Raw genomic sequence first — 16,814 nt, forward strand, 5'->3', positions numbered from 1 at the left:
TATCAGAAAGATAGTTATAGACATATGACCAAACATGGGTATCTCTGCTTGCTGCTATGGAGAGATCTGGGGAAATTACCAGAATTCTAAACAAGGGCAGGCCACTTTAATATCCACCTACATATGAGTCTGTTGTTTAAACACAAGTTATTTCACTTATTGAAAAGAACAGGATGAAACAGAAACAAAAATTTCAAACTAGTAGGGAGAAAGGAGAGACAAAAATATTTATTAATTCAAGAAGGAAATAAAAATATAAGAAGCAAAAGAAAGTGTGATAGACAGAAAACAAATTATGATGCAAAGTAAAGAGCAAAGCCCATACTGCATATTTCTTAAGCTCTATATATGTGTAGACAGAACTTTCAAAAAGAGAGAAAATAAAGGATGTTGTTGTTCAGTCTGTAAGTCATGTCTGACTCTTTGTGACCCTATGGACTGCAGCATGCCAGGCTCCTCTTTCCTCTACTATATCTCAGAGGTTGCTCACATTCATGTCCCTTGAGTTGGTGATGCTATCGAACCATCTCACCCTTTGCCACCCCCTTCTCCCTTTGCTTTCAACCTTTCCCAGCATCAGGGTCTTTTCCAATAAGGATAAGTCTTTAAATTTATGACACTAATGTGGGTTGAGAGGTTATGAAAGGAAATAGGATGGGGGTGCGGACAAAGGAGAAGTTTAACTTTATTTGTAATGATCAATTTCCTTTATGAAAAACACTTAAAACACTTATAGCAGAATGTTAACTGTCAAAACTCACAGATGCGTACGCAGATACTAGTTATGCTACTCTTTGTATTTTTCTACGCTGGCAGCTCCTGCTTTCATGGTTCTGATACGCACAAATGTAAGTTACTACAGTTTAGCGAATCACACCAGTACAACAACAGGATTTGAATCCCAGTTACCATAGTACATTAACTGTGAGTAGAGGCATGAAACAGCAACTCCAGTGCTTCAATCCAGAAATTTCTGTGTAAATTCATAATTTACATAAATTCATAATTATGTTCATCATAATCAATGACCTGTCCTATCACTTCTTTCTTTCAAAGTCAAATCAGTGAACGGTCACTTCACATCTGTTGCTCAGTTCATAGAAAGACAGCAATGTGGGTAGCCGTTGTCTCCTCGTCTCTCAGTGATTAACCCCTGTGACAGTTTACAGAAAATGATAACTGAAAAAGGGAATTAGCTAAAAAAAAAGCTAAAGGAAAAAAAAATCTAAAAGTAATACTGGGAGCAAAATTTGATTTGAACCTAAGTGGATTTACAGAAGAAATGGCAGACCCTGGGAACATGTGAGAGGAACATGCAGCCAGACGGAGGGTTAACTTCCTGACCTTAAAAGAGAAAAACAGTTGTGACGAAAGAGAGAAAGATGTCCCAGAGGAAGTGATGTTGACCAAAATATGTTACCTTAGAGAACTCTTGGAGGTATTTCATGACATTGAAAAGCAAAGAATAAAATTCTGGCAGCTGACCCAAACTGAGAGGGAAGTATGACATTTCACTAAAGCAGAGAAAAGATTTTTGCTGTGTATTGTAAATGACCCAACAAGAAGATGGTGGCAAGCACTGTTCAGACTCCTCTTGGTAAGACTTGTTTTTGTGGCCAGGTCATGTGACATATGGGATCTCTTAGTTCCCAGATCTAAGGGATCAAGTCAGTGCCCCCTGCAGTGGAAGTACAAAGTCTTAACCATTGGACCTCCAGGGAAGCCCATTCTTGGTAAGATTTTAACAAAGAAACAAAACTCTGATTCTCAATGTTTCTAATGTTACAGGGTACTAATACATATTAGTTTTATTTTTCATTTCTGTATATATTTGTAACTGATTGTAAGAATTTTTAACGTTTTCACACCAAAAAATTTCAAGTCATGAAACAGTTGTGATTTTCCCCTATTGATTAATAATACTGCTTTGCCTGGTGAATTTTACAGATCTACAATGTTCTGTAAAGCAAGAAAGGCCTTGCACTTTAAATTTTTCCCAAAAGAATAGAAGTTAAATAAAATGAAACAGAATCTAATGAAATAGAGAAAAAAATTAGTGATTAGCTGGGAAGATCTATTTGCAACCTATGTCACAGACAACAGGCAGTAAAAAAACCAAGGAACATAGTAGAAAAATGATCAAAAGACATGAAAAGACATTTTACAGTGAGTGAACATTAAACAATAAGAAAAAGTTTTAACTTCATTCATAATGAGAGAAATGAAAGATAAACTACAATGAGATACCATTTTTTATACCCACGCATCAGCCAGATTCCAAAAGTTTGAAAACACACTGTTGGTTTAAGTGTGGGCAGAGAGACATTCTCATATATTATTGATGGGAGTGAAAAATGTTACAACCCTGATGAAGGACAAATTGGCACTATCATTCAAAATTACAAATGTATTTCCTTTTGACCCAGAAATCTCACTTCTGGGAAATTCTTCCAACAGCTATTATCTGAATATGGATGAGATGACCTATGCACAGGATACAGAGATCAGTGCAGAATTGTTTTTATATCAAAAGATTGGAAACAACACAAAAAATCCATCAGTTAGAGATCAGTTAAATAAACTATGGTGAATCTAGACACTGCAATACTGGGCAGAAACCTAGCTCCCAAACATGGAAGCTTTTGATGACCTTACATGCAAAGATCTCTAGGACGTATATTGTTAAGTGAGAAAAGCAAGGTGCATACCAATATGCACCTTTGTATAAGAATTATACATTTATTTGTTTTATTATAAGAATTACATATTTATTTGTTTTATTATAAAGACATCCTGGGAGGGTTCATAATAAAATTAGTAAATGTGAGTATTTATAGGAAGTAGCGATTGGGGGGAGAGTCTCGCAAAGGAGTCGGAATGCATTTTTCAATATAATTTACATAATCATTTGACTTTAAAAAAACTGTGAGTATATTAGCAACTCAAATAAAATTAAATTAGACAATATAAAAATTATCTACATTTATCAAAGACTCTATTTCATAAATTGCTTTCTAATGAGATCACATTTAAAGTTTGGGGTATAAATGTTCCATAAGTTCAGCTGTTTAACCTAATAAAGAGTTTCCTTTACTTAATAAACACATACATCATGGTTACTCTTCCATATCACCACTTAAACACTCCATTAACCTCCAGGCCCTCGGAGGGGAAGTGGGGGTAGGAAAGAGAACACAGAGGATTATTACAGTGGAAAAGTCACCCAGGAAAGTGGACACAGAGAAGCCATGACAAACAGCAATGAGGTTTCTTAATTGATGTTGTCAACAACTAAAGGGAAGTAAAAGCCTGACCCAAGGGACTTCCCTGGTGGTCCAGTGGCTAGGACTCTGGGCTCCCAATGCAGGGGACCTGGGTTCAATCCCTGAGTAGGGAACTAGATTCCATATGCCTCAACTAAAGATCCTGCATGTTGCAACTAAGACCTGGTGCAGACAAATAAAAATAAATACATATTTTTAAAACCTGACCCAAAACAAGATACAAGAAATCTTTAAGAAGAGATTGAGTAGAAGGTTGGGTGGGGGGGGGGGCACAGAAATGAAGAAATAAACAGCAGATAGTTAACTATGGTTATAGTTTTAAGATCTCCAGATCCCACATCATGCTACAGTGATCCCCTCTGATCTCATCTAACTCACAGAGAAACCCTCCACCCAGTGGCATCCCGGTTCCCTTGGTCTGACTCTGAAAGGCAACCACTGTTATTAATCTGATAACAAATAAATACACCTGTCATCAGAATCCCTATTTACTCCTTCCCATGGGTCTTAGAAGAAGAGTTTTCTGAGCAGAAGTACTTCTTGCATTTTCAAAATCTACCAATTATTTGAAGGAGATTTTTAGTAGTTAACCTGCTCCTAAACAAAGTGACAGAAGGCTCTAAATTACCCCATTTTTCTTCTTTTCTAGTCCCTTATTTGCCTTTGGTGCCCCTCGAATATGAAACCACTCTGAGCAGCACGGATGGAGCAGCTTCCATCACCTTCAGCCAAATGATTTTTTCCGAATACAAGTCATTTATTCCCTAAAGCATACACATCTGTCTAAAATGACACAGTCAGGTTGATGGTGTCATCTCTGACTCGAGGGGACCCATTCAACATGTTTCCAAATCTGCTTCTGGAGCTGGGAGGGTCCCACTGTGCAGAAGGCATAAGACATGAGGGGAAAACGAAAGAGAAAAATTAGGGCTGTCTCACCAGCCTCTCTCCACTCTGGTCAAGAATGAGAAGCAATCACATTAAATGGGCAAAACGCCCTTTCTTAGGCAGAAAGGACACAGAGGAAGATTGTTCCTAGGCATCTAAGAGGTGAATTGAACTCATAGTCTGTGCAGAGAGGAAAGGTTTAGGGAAATGGAATGGCCAAGGGTGGAACACAGAAAGTAGGCATTCCTGAGTCTGAATCTTGAATGTACTATCTAGGGCAGGTTACTTAGCTTCTCTTCATCCTATTTGTGTACTCTGTAAATGGATATAACATACAGGACTTGTTTTGACGATTAAGTAAGGAAATAAAATGCAAGTGCTCATCACAGAGGCTGACATACAGTTAACTGCTAAGTAGGTGGTGGCTGCTGCTATTTGTATAATTGCTATCAGTGCATAAATCCTGATGGGGTTGGAGAGTTAGAGCAAAGTGTGACATATTTTACCATTTTTTTTCACTCTCTCCTTTACTTCCCCATGCAATTATCCATAATTGGCAATTTGGGCCATTAGATTATTACTTGGACTATTTCATCAATGCATGTATGTAGGAATGACAGAAACACCATGTGGCCAGGGGTCAGGTGTAAATTTCTCCCTGCTATATCTTCAGGGCTTAGGATTAGTCTACTGCTGGCACAGAGTAGGTCTCAGGAAATATTTGCTGAATCAAGTATTGAATAAAGTAATTAATAGGTCCTTTCATTTACCCTTAGTTCCTAAAACTAGACTGTGACTTCTCTGATGAATAGTGCCCTTCTCTGAACGATTTGGAGTAGAGGCCCAAATGAAAGCTTATAAGAAAAAAAGAGAAAGAAGGAAAATAATCCTATATCTCAACCATAGATGCCTTGGGTTGAAAGAATACTCTCTACTCTGTGCCCACATTCTCACTTGTTTTTTGCTTCATGCAATAAGGTTGTTCACACTACTTCATACTGACCATTTCACAGAAGTTATTAGTGCTTGTAAGCCTAAGACTCACTTCATCATCTAATGAAAGTGAAAGTCACTCAGTCCTGTCTGACTCTTTGAGACCCCATGGACTATACAGTCTATGGAATTGTCCAGGCCAGAATACTGGAGAAGGTAGCCTTTTCCTTCTCCAGGGGATCTTCCCAACCCAGGGATCAAACCCAGGTCTCCCGCATTGCAGGCAGATTCTTCACCAGCTGAGCCATAAGAGAAGCCCAAGAATAGCGGAGTGGGTAGCCTATCTCTTCTCCAAGGGATCTTCACGACCCAGGAATCGATCTGGGGTCTCCTGCCTTGCAGGCGGATTCTTTACCAACTGAGCTATCAGGGAAGTCCCGTCATGTTTCGAACACATTATTAACCAAAACATCTACTGAAAGAAAGTGAACGTGTTAGTCACTCAGTCATGTCTGACTCTTAGTGATCCCATGGATTGTAGCCTCTGTCCACAGAATTCTCCAGGCAAGAATACTGGAGTGAGCTGCCATTCCCTTCTCCGGGGATCTTCTGGAACCAGGGATTGGACCTGGGTCTCCTGCATTGCAGGCAGATTCTTTATCATCTGAGCCACCAGGAAAACCCAAACATCTATTAGGGAACATCAATGCTGCTTCCTGGCTTTACTATAGATAATCCTACAGTGAACATCTTTCGTTTGCTTCTGTGGAATTCTTTCCATGAGTTAAAATACTAGGAGTACTTCCTCATCATCTTTCATCAGTGAGCCTATATTTTATTTCCCCCAGATTCCCACAGAATGCTGCATGGCTCCTTTTACCTATTAAGTACCTTAAAAAATCATCTGTTGAATAGAAGACAGAAGACAGAGTCAAGGGTGTTGAAGAGAAGCATCAAAAAACCCAGTTTTTCCAACAATGCTCCCAACCGGCTCTTTGGAAGTAAGAAAACATCGAATTTTTAACAGTGAAAGGAGTCTCATTAGGAAAGAAAACACTTCACTTCAAAGTTAAGATGGAACACAGATGGAACCCTGTCAAAAGGGTATTATCTAATCTGGTGAAGTGCTTTCACACTGGGGATTTCCTCTTCTTGTAAAGGATGAGAAGGCAAACACAAAGCGTAGGTACATTTGCGTACATGGGAAGAGAGACAATGAGACTCAAGGAGAAGGATCTACATAATGAAAGACGCAGAGTATCTGATTACGGGAGTTTTGAAGAACGTTATTCAGATCAGCCTCCCAATCCTCAAGCTGTAGAGCAGGATAAACCAGAGAACAAAGAGTGTAGGCGATCTATCTTTATTGTCTTGGAATGTCTAAAGCATGGATCTTACTTCCTAAATTCAAATGTTGCCATTTGTAACTATGTTACCAAAGGTTTCATTTTCAAATTACCATCAACCAGAGGATCTCCAAAAATCTATACATATGTAATACCTATATTTTATCTTTAATTGGAATATAATTGCTTTACAATGTTGTGTTAGCTTCTGTGGTACAACGAAGTGACCCAGTTATATATATACATCTATCCCCTCCCCTTGGCCCTCCCTCCCATCCCACCCCTCTGGGTCATCACAGAGCACTGGGCTGACCTCCTTGTGCTATGTATAGCAAGTTCCCCCTATATTTTAAATTTACTCTATCTTATAGCAAGCATGTGTACTTTGGAACACATACATGAGCACACAGTACCCACACTTAACCTAGTATTTTCAAAATTTTTATCCTGATTTGATTTCTATCCAGGAAAATTATACTCATTAAAATTTCACTCAAGTTTCTCAAGCCCCTTGTTTAACCCAGACTCCTCATCACAAATTCCATCTTATTGTAAAGCTCCATTTCATCTCAGTCAACAATTATGGCTGCTACCAGCTGGAAATATCCTAAAATACAATTTGGATCCTCCGTGTTCAAGAAGTTGCAATGAGAGCAACACTCAGTTGAATAAAAATAGTTGCTCACAGTAAATAAGTATTCCTTATATTCATAGTCTAGTAATTTAAAAGATTCTACAGCTGACATTAGTAATGGGACAAACTGACACCATATACCATCTGACATGATACAGAGAAGAACAGAGCATCACTTCTTGCCAGAAATGCATAATTTTGACAAAAAATGCATAACCTGAATCTAGTCATGGGGAAATAACATCTTTCCAGAGAACTAAAATACAAATCCAAAGTATAAACTTGAGAGAATTCAAATTAAGAATTTTGGCTTTTGGAATATAAGGAATTCATTCATGGCTCTCTCACAAACAATATGTCACTGTTTACTGCTAATTCTGTTTTTAACACAAACATCTGTATATAATGTATATCATACAACATAAAACATTTTAATTCTTTTCACTTTGATTATTCCTGAATTTGTCATATTATCACACACATGTGTGGTAGTTTGGGCTGCATTATATACACACAATATTTATCTGAAAAGCTTGGGATTTTCCCCCTGAGCTTATGTATTAGAACTAGTAGATATGTGTGATTTATTCCTCCGACCTCCTGCATTCTGCAGGATCTTGCAACATATCATTTCCATTAAAGTAACTTCTAATCCAGTCTTGCCACTCTGCAGAGATGTATCATGCTTACCTCCAACCAGCAGCTCTGAATCTCTTCTACTGCATAATGGCTTTAAAGACATTTAAGAAAATCTGAACCATCTCTTTCCCTTCCTTAAGTTCAAGCCTTCTATGTGAAAAGTTATGAGACATTTACAAGCCTGCAAAATCTGCTTATGTCATCAAGCATATTCAGAGGTAAATCCCCATGTCACCAACCCCACGATCACGTTTAATGTATGTACATTTAATAATGTCACAGGACACAGGTATTTATAAATATCTACATTAAAACTTGGTTAGCAATAAGCAGTGATGCACTGTTTATGACAGAGACATGAATAAATAATTTCGTGCTTTAAAAGCCAGAATTCTAAGTTTGAATTTTCTGAAACTGATTTTGTTTTCGTTTTACGGAAAGAATGCAAACAATAGCAGTAACAGCCACCTTATAGCCAGAATGATACAATAGTTATGAGGAAACCAAAAATCTCACATTTTCCCTCAAATCCAAGACAATCTTCAAACCCAGAAGGAGAAGGGAATACTGACTGCTCAATGCAGAACTCTTCTGGAGAAACACAGGCCCACGTGACAAGAGGCCAAACACCACTAATAACAGGGAACGACGTGCTCACGACACTTCCTGCACGTCACTCTAAGGGGAACAGTGGGCTTTTATGAGTTTATAGAACACACTCAAAACCCCTGCCACGCTTGACTGGTACCAAGTGACTCAGTGGGTACAGAATCTGCCTGCGAGGTAGCAGGTGCAGGTTTGATGCCTGGGTCAGGAAGATTCCCTGGAGAAGGGAATAGCACCCCACTCCAGTCCTCTTGCCTCAGAAATCCCACGGACAGAGGAGCCTGGTGGGCTACAGTTCATGGGGTCGCTAAGAGTCGGACACGACTGAGCGACTCAGTACACATGCACACATGACATTTAAGGCACAGAGCAAACTGAAAATAACTTGGGCAAAGAAGGAAAGAAGCCTCAGAGGAATTGACTGGGGATATATTCAACTGACTTGGATTATCTGGCTCGAGAAAGATCATTTAGAAATGATTTACAAGGGACTCGTTCAGAAACAGCAGCAACAGGCATATTTAAGACCATAAATCAGGGGAACATGAAAACCGAAGAAAAAATCCATAAAGGTTAATGCACTTTGGAGCACATTTGCCTCTTAATTCATAGGAGTAAGTCACCAGCACATCAGGAGGAGGCTCCCCCAACAGCCTGTAATTGTTCACGCTGAGTGTAACTACTTTCTGTGACTTCTGTATATAAAGATTTTCTGGCTAAAAGTGCAAAACAAGCTCATCATTGCAGAGACCAATCATGTCCTCAGTCCAAACCCCTAGGAGACAATTTACTGAACTAATGAAATAAAAAGGGATTTGGGTGCTCTCTTTGTAACGAGTGAAATTCATGCCTAGGACTAGAGGAGAAAAGAGGCGGAAATCATTAAGTAAAGGTAGAAAAGAAAATTATCTACAAAATTTGAGCTCTGCAGGCTTGTAAACAAATTTAACTTAAAAAAAAAATCTTACATTTGCGATAGCAAGTGATTTGTGACTGTACTTAAGTGTTCCCTCCAGACTGAGAAGCACTTTAGGTAAAATGAAGTAAGCCTCTTTATAATGACAGCTGTTTAAATTTTTTAAGCATGTAATTTGGAAACTGAAATAACTCCAATGCTAAGTCTTAATATCAAGTGATCCTTTTTTTTTTTTAACAACAACAACAAAAAATCATGTAAATAAGGACTACTGATATAAAACTCAGACGAAATGATAATCCTGCTTCTTCCAACAGGCCTGGAATTTTTTTTTTCATTTATTTTTATTAGTTGGAGGCTAATTACTTTACAATATTGTAGTGGGTTTTGTCATACATTGACATGAATCAGCCATGGAGTTACATGTATTCCCCATCCCAATCCCCCCTCCCACCTCCCTCTCCACCCGATCCCTCTGGGTCTTCCCAGTGCACCAGGCCTGAGCACTTGTCTCATGCATCCAACCTGGGCTGGTGATCTGTTTCACCCTTGATAATATACATGTTTCGATGCTGTTCTCATGAAACATCCCACCCTCGCCTTCTCCCACAGAGTCCAAAAGTCTGTTCTGTACATCTGTGTCTCTTTTTCTGTTTTGCATATAGGGTTATCATTACCATCTTTCTAAATCCCATATATATGTGTTAGTATGCTGTAATGTTCTTTATCTTTCTGACTTACTTCACTCTGCATAATGGGCTCCAGTTTCAACCATCTCATTAGAACTGATTCAAATGAATTCTTTTTAATGGCTGAGTAATATTCCATGGTGTATATGTACCACAGCTTCCTTATCCATTCATCTGCTGATGGGCATCTAGGTTGCTTCCATGTAACAGGCCTGGAATTGTTTTCATCCTTTTCATTTATCTTATTTATAGGAAAATTACCTCTCCTTTGCATCTTTTTAATAGAAAATAAGGATGTCAGAAAAATTTTCAAGAAAAAGAATCTCAACTTATAAGATGTCCATCATATCACCTGGAAACTTACATGTAATATATTAAACATAATTTAAGTGTTCCAGAGCAATCTGGCAAATCTACCCATTGCTATGTGAGTCGGAGCAGTATTAGTAACTACTTACATCTACTGAGTTCTTCTGTCCATGGGATCCTCCCGGCAAGAATACTGGAGTGGGCTGCCATGCCCTCCTCCAGGGGATCTTCCCGACCCAGGGACTGAACCTGCATCTCTTATGTCTCCTGCTTTGGCAGGCAGGTTCTTTATCAGTGGCACCACCTGGGAAGTTCCTACCATGTTCTAACTAAAGAGCTTTATATGGATTATTTTCTGCAGTGTTCACAATAACTCCCTGAAATCTGCTCTATTAATATCTGTATTTTACAAATGATGAAAATGAGCAAATGAAAAAAATAACAGTAACGTTAATAGCTGAGAGTTATATTGTGCTAATGACATGCCAGCACTGCTTTAAGCAATTGCCACGCTTTGCTTCATTTATGCCTTCCTGAGGTTAGATCTCTTGAGGAGGGCTGGTGAGGGGAACACAGTCAACAGACTCCATTTTGAGAACCTTAGCGCGTGTGTTGATGTAGTCGAACCTTGTGTGTGGATTGAGAGGATCGTAATATTGCTAAATACAAATATTAGAAAATACTAAATTATTTCTCTTGAAATATAATAAATCTGATTTCTAGTCCTTACTTCTTTCCCCAAGCTCCTAACCTGCATTTTAAATCATCTGTTAGATACTTTCTCTGGATATCGTCCTGATAACTCAAACTATGTCCAAAATGGAATTTCAGAGCCACCCTCTCATGATTTCAATCTTCTCCTGCGTTCTCTATTTTTGCACCATCCCCTTGCAGTCACCCAGTCTCAAAATTATTTATCTTTTACTTCTTTCTATTTTTAGCATTCTTACTTATGCAAGACACTTCCAGACTTAAGAGACGTTTTCTTTATATTGTCTCTTGATTCACTTGTTTATTCCTTCATTTATTCAAGCAGTATCTATGGAGTGTCTACCTGAGGCCATGAACTGTTCTAGGGGCTAAAGCATTCACAGTGAAATCGCCCTGCCCAGGGACTGCCATGACCATAGCACACAATGTGAATGGTACCACCTCAACAGTTCCATGCCATACCCTGCGAAAACTTCCCTGCATCTCCATTTATAACACCTGGAAGCATCCTTTAGCCTTTCATTAAATTAGAGGACATAGATGAATAGGTGGAACTTAATAAAGATAATTTATTTCCCAGGCTTCCCCACAACAATTGCCTAACTGGTTTTTCCATCTTTCAGCTCTTCTTCCTTCAATGCATTAATATCTAACATACAGCTGCTATATTAATTTCACTAAAGCACAGAATATAACTGCTTTCATTTTCATGAACCAGCCCTGCTTTCTTTCCTACTTCTAGGTCTTCCCCATGGTGGTCTATTTGCCTAAACACTTTGCCCATACCTCTTATTTCAAATGTCATTTGCCCAACAGCCTCTAGCTTAGAAATACTTTCTCCAGGAAACCTGTCCCTTGAGTCCAGTTGAAAGCCTTTCACTTTGCGCCCCCCACCCATAGGACCCTAGGTCCAAAGAATATTCCTGTTGAGGTGCCTGTATTCCCTCCTACTCTGTAAACATCTTGAGCAGAGGGGATGTGTCTTGTTTCTTGAAGATAGTGTCTAGCATCTAATAGGAAATTAAGAAACAAGTAATATATTTCAACTTTTACTCATCTAATTTTGTTTTCTATGTATTCACTACATTTAAAAAAAAAACAAAACTTTTTTTTTTCTTCATGATGTTCATGTGGTCTTTTTCTAGCTCATCCAGGCATGTTTTATATTGTGACAAGCTAGAGTGGATATTTGAAAAACTGTCATTTTCATTATAACCTCCCTTCAAGGACTCATTCAAAGCTCACTCACTCATGGTTTTCCCTGATCTCTTTAAGCCAGTTTATTAATTTGAACTATTTTACTTCATTAGATAGCATTAGTCACTCTTCTCCCTAGGTGCTTTTCTCTCCTATCAGAATAGAGCTCCTTCAGAGCAGCAACTGTGCTCTGTACATTTCTAATCACACTCAAAGCACATAGGCTATGTCAAGTACAGTGGACACTGTCAATAAATGTTTTAAGAAATGATAATATTATGTTTCTATCACAAGTTGGTTAGGCTTGTCTGAAAGGCCAGTGCTTTTTTGCAGGGTTACAATGCATTTTTTGAAGGGTTACAAACTACTGTCAGGCTATGTTTTAAGGTATAAATATGGCTGGCTAAATAAGGTGAAAAAAAGAACAGAGATAGTGAAAGAGAAAATAAAAGTCTGTGAAGTTAAATGATGCATGCATTATGTGAAATCTATCCATATGAGGCCTTTTTAGGCAAACTATTAACAAATCACATCCTGATCACATTCCTGGTAATGTGAAATTTACTGACTCTGGCCTAAACTGACTACTACTTTGGCATCAATGACAGAAGTCAGAGGTTGATGTATATCATGTGTCAAAACATGAACTGTGAGCCTGCTGGGATAAAATTATAGTATACATGTGCTGGAAGAGATGGGCTGGTCACTTGGTTCTCTCCTTCACTGTTCTTCAGTAAGGATGGATTTGATTATATTTAATAAATGAATGCTTTGGAAAACTCAGTTTGAATCATCTCTAATGAGCCTATTTGGCAGCTAACCTTGTTTCTGAACTTAGCTTATTATTATTTCATATCCTGCTCTTAGGTTTATCATCACTTGATTAACTGCCAACCTGAATGCTAAAGTGCTCCAAGAAAAAGTACCTGGAAAACAATGAGTGATCCCTTAGCCGACGATTCTGATATATGAGAGTCACAGACATTGCTTGCCTAAACTTTTTTGCTTTTATCTCCTTTACTCACATATTTGATTGTTTCAATTAGGCCATGCTCGTCTTCTCATAAACACTGTTGGTTCCAACCTCTGCTCCCATCTCCATACTTTTCCAGACCAATATCTATAATTATCTTACAAATATTCACAAAGTTATTCTCTATAATGGTTCAAAGTTCTCCTCAAATTTACCTCCTACAGAGTTTACTACTTAGAAGAGATTATGTGCTTTCAAGAGCCTCGCTTTTGGCCGTTGAGAGTCATATCACTCTTAGGGTTTTAACATGATAAAAAGGGCTGGAGTAATATCAACTTAATATTGAATGTGAACTAAGCTAAATATTTTTAAGCCATCTCAGCTGGCATTCTACTATTATTGTCCTCCTTTCCTTCCAGAGGCTGGCCTCATTTTCTTCTTTATAGTTTCATAAATAGGTCCACTTACTGGAGGAATTAGACACTTTATCATTCCTACCATCTCTTGTATTCAGGTTTCCATACCCTCTTTAAGGCTAAATCAGAATTTTAAATTCTGCTCAAAAATCTTGAGATACAGAACAGCATAGATTATTACATTTGTATGTAAAAATAATACAGAAGAAAAGAAATCCTCTTGTCTGCAGATTAACTTGTAGGTTAATATTTATCAATCGAAGAAACATTAAAGTGATGGAATAATATACATGTTTCTGAAGAAAAAACTAGACTCTAGAGAAGAATTTCAATTACCATATTATCAGTTCCCGCAGAACTGATACTCTTCTAGATTATACTGATGACAAATACCTAAAACACAGAGCAGATAAAAGACCTGTCCAACAGTCAAGTGTCTACAGTCAGGTTACTCTGTTCAGTGAGTTACACTCTTGGCCTGGTTATCGCTACTGAATATGCAAGAAATAGAAAAAGCCTATAAAAGTAGTATGAACCTTACTTTTTTAAAAAGCCAATGTGAGCCCTGATTTCATCTGAGAAATGTTTCCTGTTTTCAAAGCAATGGAAAAAATGTAATGAAAATATGATTTACAATTGCACAAATATGAAATACATCTTACTGGAAAAATTTATTTCAAAAGCCTACTTTGTTTCATATTTAACTTTTGAAAAAAATATCTAACTCATCAGACTGGCTGTAAATTTCCTCTGAGAATATATATATATATATATATATATATATATATATATATATATTCCATACATATTATGCATATATATAACCTAATACTATCATTTTGAAAATTATTATACATTGTACATATTATATATAATATTAATAACCTAATATTATTGGCATTAGGAAATACTAGGTTCCAGGACTCCTTACCGATACCAAAATCCACGGATATTCAAATCCTTTAAATACAATGACACAGTGCAGTCAGTCTTCTGTGTCAACCATCATATGGAGGGCCAACTGTACACAACTGACAACTTCTATGAGGTTAACAACACAAAATCATAGCCAGAGTCACAACACTTAGTTCTACACTTATCATTTATGTATTCAGACTGTTACTTATGTGCATTCAGAATTACTAACACCTTAAAGTATTTTTTAATATCATTCCCCACATGCATATTTTGTTTTGGCGGCTATGTAGTAAGCTCCTCTTGGACAGGAGAGATTCGTTGTGTTCTCTCTCTTAAAAGAGTGTGTATGCAACTCTATTTTTGACAAATTCTTAGCAATCATCATTCAGGTGAAATCAATAATGTGAAACATGGCAGTGAACCTCCCTAATATCTAATCTGTTCATTCATTAAAGTTAACATTTGCTGACCATGGCTAGGCCATGACCCAGGAGCAAGGGAAGCCAGGTCATAAGGCCAGTGGCTGCAGGATGATCTCTCACATCCACAGTGCTTGTTAGCACTTGCAAAGGACTTTCATATACTTGAACCTCACTTTGCTTTGGAGGATGTTTTGATAGGGATAATTATTTCCGTTTTACAAATGAAGGAGCTGCAGTTCAGACAAGTTATGTAATTTACTGAAGGTCACCCTGCTATCTAGTTTTAAGACTGTGCCTTGTACTTCGATCTGGCTCTTCATTTATTCACCATTCTTTCTTCTATATCCTGTCCTAAAAATGGCAAAGCCCATATGCATGGAAATTCAGAAGAAAGCAAAATAAATGGTCACAGATTCAATGATTTTAGAAAATTTCCCAATGCGCTCATTTCCAAAGATGGAAAGGCATATTTTTCACAACTAAGTCTGGGATATTTTGATAGTTTTAAAAACACCGGCAAAGTCAAATATATACAACTTGGTTGGAAAAGTGAGTGGGCAAAATGCGTGTATAAAAAGGAGATAACAGGAACCTGTGCTATTGGGTGCTTCTATAGGAAAAGATTCCAGATAGTGTTGTGACATAACACCAATGTCATACGCAGGCCAGCGGAGCTGCAAGAGATCTAGAATTTTTTAAGACTCAATCACAAAGTTACGCCGAACACAAAATCTGCATCTTTTGCCTCTTGGTTCAGCGTTCCATTTTTCAATGACAAAAATGAAAGAATAACTAGACTATGTGGGTTTCTCTTTAACCTGTTTGGCCATTTCTCCTAACAGCACAATTACCCTGCTAATGAGATTAAATTTGGTTTAACAAGGGGATTATTTCACAGCGGAGCCCCTGCTGACTCCAGGTCCCCAAAGACCTAGCGTTTTGAGGTTGCACCCATCTAACATTCATTTGCCTTAATGAAAGCCAGACGGAAGAATCGGGCAGGCGCAGTTGCGGAAAGAAAAAAAAACCACAAACACACACACACATGCACACAAGGGCTTTTGTTTATATTGAAAAAGAACCTCATTTAGTCAATCTGAATCTTCCTAATACCCAGTAAAATATTTATTAATGAGTATCAGCACAGCAAGCCAGAAAGTCTTATTTGTATTAATTTAAACCATAAATAATTGAAGGCAGATTTCATTCCTTAAGACATGGTTTCAGAAAAAAAAAAATCCTCAAGAGCATACTGAATAAAGAGAGAGCATTAATGAAGTAAAATGTATTAAAAGTTGAGGGTGGTAGATGTTTTGCTTCCACTTGGTCTACATGAATTGTTTCTCAATATTTAGATCATAGTCCTGTTATATGCATCTCAGCAGACAGGACACAATAAGACACATAACTTATTTTTTTATTTCTGTCAGTCAGGATTATAGGGAATATATCTGTACTATCTGTCAAGAAGGATCAAAAATTTCTTCACTTCTTCACCAAACATTTAGTGTGCTTACTATACAACATGCTCCACTAGATGACAAGAATGAAAAATGGACAAAACATACAAAACATAGAACCCACTCTTGGGAATTTGCTGTTGGTCCAGTGGTTAGGATTCCACATGCTTACTGCTGAGGATCCAGGTTGCCAAAAAAAAAAAAAAAGAATCTTCTCTTAAAAGAGCTTAGGCTGAAGCAATGCTGAATCCAAACCATTATTTTTACCTATGAGGGGTCATCAAACAAAATGAAAGGACTGCAATCAGCATTGATAGAGACAGAGTAGGGGGAAGGAGGGTGGGCTGAACAGGATAGAAAATATCAGAGGGTACCTTCAGGCAGTCTCTCCCATCAGGAAGCTTCCATAAGCCTCTTATCCTTCTCCATCAATGGGCAGACAGACTGAAAACCACAATCACAGAAAACTAACC

The 16,814-nt window shown here is 37.8% G+C and overlaps 1 protein-coding gene across 1 annotated transcript in view; it reads right to left on the minus strand.

Annotated features, from left to right (window-relative positions):
* The window catches only part of EXOC4 (exocyst complex component 4), an 814,875-nt gene that overhangs the window by 269,331 nt on the left and 528,730 nt on the right, over positions 1-16,814 (minus strand). The window lies entirely within an intron of this gene.

This window comes from Odocoileus virginianus, chromosome 1 (assembly GCF_023699985.2).
Source record: "Odocoileus virginianus isolate 20LAN1187 ecotype Illinois chromosome 1, Ovbor_1.2, whole genome shotgun sequence".
NCBI lineage: Eukaryota > Metazoa > Chordata > Mammalia > Artiodactyla > Cervidae > Odocoileus > Odocoileus virginianus.